The sequence below is a fragment of the Styela clava genome, chromosome 3 (genome assembly GCF_964204865.1).
Source record: "Styela clava chromosome 3, kaStyClav1.hap1.2, whole genome shotgun sequence".
Classification (NCBI taxonomy): domain Eukaryota; kingdom Metazoa; phylum Chordata; class Ascidiacea; order Stolidobranchia; family Styelidae; genus Styela; species Styela clava.
The window spans coordinates 1,993,390-1,999,523 of record NC_135252.1 but is presented as its reverse complement, the minus strand read 5'-3'; the positions used below and the strand labels follow the sequence as shown (position 1 = coordinate 1,999,523).

General features: G+C 37.3%; 1 long non-coding RNA gene across 1 annotated transcript; it reads right to left on the bottom strand.

The window, feature by feature from the left end:
- Positions 1–420: 420 nt before the first annotated feature.
- Positions 421–4,150, bottom strand: LOC120330049 (uncharacterized). The gene is made up of 3 exons (XR_013474866.1): positions 2,837–4,150; positions 1,907–2,065; positions 421–879 (listed from the first exon to the last, which is right to left on the bottom strand). It is a non-coding gene; the product is annotated as an uncharacterized LOC120330049 (long non-coding RNA).
- Between the last annotated feature and the right edge of the window lie 1,984 nt (positions 4,151–6,134).

Here is a 6,134-nt window from a genome sequence, read left to right as displayed (position 1 = left end):
ATTGCATGTATCTCAAGCTATGTTGTAAATTTAAAGTATGAGTTTCTCCTTGTGTCCTGTTAACACCACGAACTTTCTTCGCGGATTCGCAGGTGTGAATCCCATGCAGGGATGGTTATGAGCGAGAGGATTGCTGGACTCCTCGTCGCCTTGGGGTGGTTCACGTAACCGCTGGTCGGTTACGACTCCTCCACCACCAAGTCAATGCTTCCGAAAACAAATGCCTAACTAATCCCATACACGATATGGAATGGTAACCGGACGAGAGGCCGTGGGTCGCCATATGGTTAAGCCGTATTATCGGCTTTCTGCTCCCCGGGGTAAATATGTAAATCCTATCGTATCCTAACTTGATTTTTACAGCTGGGTTTCTTTCAAAAGAATTGGACAATACTTCGTTCTTTGCTTGACGTCCCCAGATAGCACAACTACGTCGGAACAACCATGGCCGAACGTTGTTCGAACCACCGGCCCAATAATGGCGAACAACCATGTTCCAGCGAAGATTTGGCCGCTGGGCCAACGTCGGTCCTTTCGCTGTAAAGCAACCGTGGCAAACGGTCGGGCCAACGTAGGCGATACGTTGCAACACAATCGTGAAATATGGCCGGCCCAACGTGGGCGATACGTTGTAACACAATCGTGACATATGGCCGGGCCTACGTAGGTGGCACGTTGTAATACAATCGTGGCATATGGTCGGGCCAAGTTAGGCGATGTGTTGTACAGACAGGGTATGGATCTATACTACATAGAAATTTCCCACTAATCTAACATTATTTATATGATATAAAACAAAAGATAACAAAATGTCTTTATTTTACAAATATGTATACATGTAATAAAATTAATCGGAGTTCGTTGCCAGATCATCCAGAGCTGAAAAATATAAAAATTCTGTGTTCAATTGCAGTATTAGCAAATTACAGCACCAGAGTTCAAAGCCTAGTCTGAATGACTGCATCCCAACAAATTTTCAGAGTAGGAATCTTAAGCCAAGTTTCTGCAGTCGCAAATGTGTGAGTGAAGCTATCATTGACAAGACAATAATAATTGAGAAATACAGAAATTCTTGATTCCGCAAGGGGGGCGTAGACAATGTTTTGAGGGGAATATTTGTTGGAGGGAATAATGATGACTTGAGATTTTATCTGACTGAAATGTCTTCAAATATTCCTTGTTGAAATTCATCTATCTTATTAGAAACATCATGCACCATGATTAGTCTATTTGTTTAATTGATTTACAATAAATTTATTAGTAACTTCATCATTTGCTGTTGTGCTGAGGGGGGATGATAATGTAAAAAGCACTGTAAGGGAGCGATGATACAAATAAGTTCGAAAACCACTGTTCGCCATTATGCACCAAACTCTTGCAACATTGGATTGGCAATTTGGCACTTGACTCTAACCATAATCAGCTTGGCGATATCTCCTTAATAAATATTTTTCTATACTGTTCACTTTTGTATACAAAATCTACATTCAATTTCTTTACTGTTCACAGCTGTTTACAAAATCATTATTCAATTTGACAATCATAATGATAAAAATGAATGGTGTGGCAACTGGCAAGTACATTTTGTTTACTACCCAACTTATCTAAATTTTCTCGCCTGTTTTTATTTTATTATATCTCTGTTGTTGTTGTGTGTGTGTAACTTAATTCAATTCATGAACACGATAGGCATCTTTTTGGCTAATCCTTATATTCTTTACGCTTCAATCTTAATTAAGGTTTTGTTTTCACTCCAGATTGTCAGATTCTATTTAATCAATTTTTGTTCATTTCCCTTATGAATTATCTTAAGCTGATTTGGAGTCAAAATAATCTTATACTCATAAAATAAAAGAGGGTAGAGCAGAGAAAGATGGTGGTACAATATGATGAACATATTACATACCTTTAATAGCAGAAACTAAGGGCGTCCCACTCACTCCTTCTTATCCACCGCGTCCTGCACAGTTAAAAGAGTGGGCGAGTAAATTTGTTATAACTGAGCTCATGATTCTCCAATCCAGTCTTTCTTGGAGCAACCTCCGAGACTTGACAAATATCTTATCTGGAATGAGCAAATAAGCACAATTATAAAAATACATTTAATGAAAAGGTTTCCATCCGTTGCAAAAGCTCTATGTTAATTATCGCGAGTATCTACTCTAAAATATACACATATGTGTTTTGTCCACATCCCATTCGTATAAAAGTGAACAATTTTAATATTGCAATCGGATAGTATTTAGACATTTAAATAATCTTCCTTGAACATGAAGCGAAAATATGGGGCATATTGTATTTCATACATAAATTTGAAGCGCTTTATGCAGTCAAAAACAAAACGACAAAAAATAAAAGGCACTCAATGAGATGAGACCCAGCAAAGGTATTTTCACCTATTTTACTTTCATGTTCTGTTTAGCTTTCGAATTAATTATGGAGTAATCTGCAATATTTTAACATTGTACTAAAACTAAACAAATATTCTGAATCTCAGATATTTTTACATCGTGGTCTTCATACGATGGCATGTGTTACCGATCAGCGAACCCTTTTAAATTAATTTTGCTTGCCCGCTGGCCGCTGGGGTAAAAAGGTTTGGAACCATTGAACTAAACAGTTAAGTACAACCACGTTACACCAACGCCCCGCAAACTTACAGTCAATTTTCATCAGAATGATTAAATAGAATAAATTGATTTTTAATGTTCTCTCGTTGTGGGGTCGCAAGTATCTGTAGACTGTGATTTTACAAAAATTGGGGTCGCGGAAAAAAAAGTTTCGAAACCACCGCCGTAAAGTGTATGTAATCAGCCTATAAAAGTATTCAACTTACGAGCCATTTTTTCATCCTTGAATGTATTCTGGATCAAAATGTAATCAGACAAATAATTTTACATTGAATGAATTCCTGTATGTCCGAGTCCACACTATAATCAGTGGAAAGTTGCAGATGCCGTAGCTTGTAGCATAAAAGTTTCTACCGCTGTCCCAACAATTTTTCCATGGACTGGATTGGAGCATGGCTTGATCTCTGAAAATCAAGTTAGTGTTACCCAATATATAGTACATGATTGTCTTTCAGATGATAAACGAGAACGAATGGCCTATACTAATTACCAGAATATAAATTTTTCATTAATATTAATTACCGTATTTTCCGGCGAATAAGTCTACCCGGCGAATGAGACGAGGCCTGTTTTTATTAAGCCTGGAAAAATGGGTTTTTGCATATAACCGGCCAATAAGTCAGGGTAGTAAAATCGCATCAACATCGGGAATCTCAAATTACCATGCAATGCCTTTCGAGCGGTCGCCGCGTTTGCGCATTGGTTGAAATAGCCTATGACTTTTTTTTGTAGCGTAATATTCAATCCATATATGATAATGCAAATATGATAATCACAGCATTGAAATTTCAGATTCACAGCACGAGAATGTCGATTTATTTAAAGTTTAAACTAACCTGATGAGGACGTGGGGGATGCTATAGCCGAAGGTATTTTATTGTCCGGATTCAATAATAAGGCGACAAAAAAATGAAAATGATCATACTCGCCTAATAAGATCCCCCCCTCAAAATCAGGCCAAAAATTTGGGTCTAGAAAAGCGACTTATTCGCCGGAAAATACGATATTAACCACATGATGTTGTACTAGGTAATTATTCAACCGATATATCTAGCTATTGTGCAATATTTTATGGCACAGATATGCAAGGATCTACTATCAAACTATAAAACAAAAACAGCTGTTTCGGGCATTGTCCGCATTGAAACATTGAGATGCTTGAAATAACACAGTGTATGATTGCGTGAAAGAGGGAATTGGAGCAGGTGAATTTTTCAGTCCATAGTCATAGGGCCTATTATAAAAATGGTGTATATCATTAAACTTACAATGGTAATATTGACACTTGACAGAATATCTAATCGGTAATAATTATTTAGAATAACCGGAAAAAATGGATATTACACAAAATATGTCCAAATATTTGTAAAGGATGTGTCGTACAATACTTCATGCTTTTAGAGTCGCTGGGCATTGCACAGTTGCATGCACATTTGGCAGTCATTGTACAGAGATGGGCTTCCCCCCAATCGCCCGAATCTTTTTTGCTAGTGGTCTACTTTCCAATTGAAATATAATAACACTTACTGACTTAATTAAGGTTGGTTGGGTAAGCATACATACTGAAAATAAATCATATTAATATATACGATTACCCAATATAATTCTATTGAATTTTAAAACAAAATAGATATTATTCAAAAATCAGTAATTTATTTCTCAACAAAGCTGAAAATATGAACTAGAGCAGGGTTCTCGGACCACGTGCAAAAATTTTGCGCACCTAGACTGGCGGGCCATGTTGCATCTCGCATGTGTGGCGTAAAAAGTTATACTTTAGAAACAAAATTTTATTTAAAGCGTTACAAAAACAAAAAAGGAAAACAATAATCCTTGAGCTATTTTTTACCCAAAAACATCAAATTTTAGTTTTAGTTTGATTGTGGCAATTGTTAAAACATATTTTAGATTTCAGCCAATTGAGATTTGTATTTAGATTTGTTGAAATTCATCAGACAGAAGGTTCACAAATGTACAACTATTCAGATTACTGGATTAAGTCGTTCAACGCGTTGGATTTGGGCTGCGGAAATGTTTGCACTTAGACAAATAAAGTAAATATAAAAAATCATATCCAGGGATGAAGGACCAATACCGGTACCGGTACTCGATAACGAATACTGGTAAATAAGAGATGGCAACCTCAGAAAGTTTAACAAAAAAATGCCAAAAGACCAAGTACGGTACCGTAACGTACCTCATCTCGTTCTGTCGTTACCGGTACCTACGGTGTCCAGGGATAAATATGTAACTTTTACCGGTATCTGCCATAGGTACCGTACGGGGCGCATGTTCACTAAACAACGTAGCTAATAACTTAACCGACACTTTCAATTGTCTAGGGAATACGGACAATACATTCAATTGTCTAGGGAATACGGACAATATCTGATACATAAATAATGCTATTAACGATGAATTTCATGCGTCATGAACTAACGATGAGTAGATAAGAAGAATATAAAATGAATTTAACCACACGAGAAATTGACATTCTGAATTTTATTGATAGGTACCGGACCAACCAGCGATATGAAAATCCGGAGTCTGGCAGCCCTTGGGGTTTTGTCAAATGTACGAGACTGTATAGGATTCTTGCGGGAACATCGCGTACTCGCCCGCGGCATGAACTGCCCCAAATGTCGAAACGCCATGGTAGAAGAAATCAATAAGGCAAACAAGCTCGATGGGGCAAGGTTTAGATGTAGGAAAGCTAATTGCCGTAATACAACGACAATAAGAAAAAACTCGTTTTTCGAGAGAAGTAAAATCGACCTGGTTAACTTGGTGATATTATTATATTGTTGGGCCATGGATGTACCGCAGAGACAAATCGTATATGAAATAGATGTGAGTCCCCGTATTGTTGTAGATTGGTTGCATTTCATACGAGAAATATGCTCGACAGAACTCATTCAGAGTTTTAAAAAGATCGGTGGCAAAAAAATGACAGTCTGCATCGATGAAACGCTGATAGCCAAACGAAAGCCATGCTCAAATTTTAGGGCCCGAAAAATCAAGCCTATTTGGTTGTGGGGGGCTATATGTTTGGAAACCAAAGAAATATGTTTGCAATTAGTGCCCGAAACTGGTAGAACTAAAGCTACAATGGAAGAATTGATAAAGGCAAACGTTGCACCACATTCAGAAATTTGGAGCGATTGTTTTGGGTCCTACAGAGACATAGAAAAGTTGGGAATGGGATACACGCATCGAACAGTGAATCATAGCTTGATGTATGTCACTGATGAGGGGGTAACCACAAATAGTGTAGAAGGGCTTTGGACTGGAGTGAAAGAAAAATTTAAAAAAATGCATGGGACAAGAAGGGAAATGATCCCGTCTTACCTAGATGAATTTCAATGGAGGAGAAGACACCTCCCACACGAACGTTTTGCCAAAATTTTAGAGGCAATAGCGAATAATCCAAAGTATGATGTAAACAGGCTTGAAAACTAAAGTAGGAAAGAAAAGAAAAAAAAAAAAAAAACTACGTTACAATGT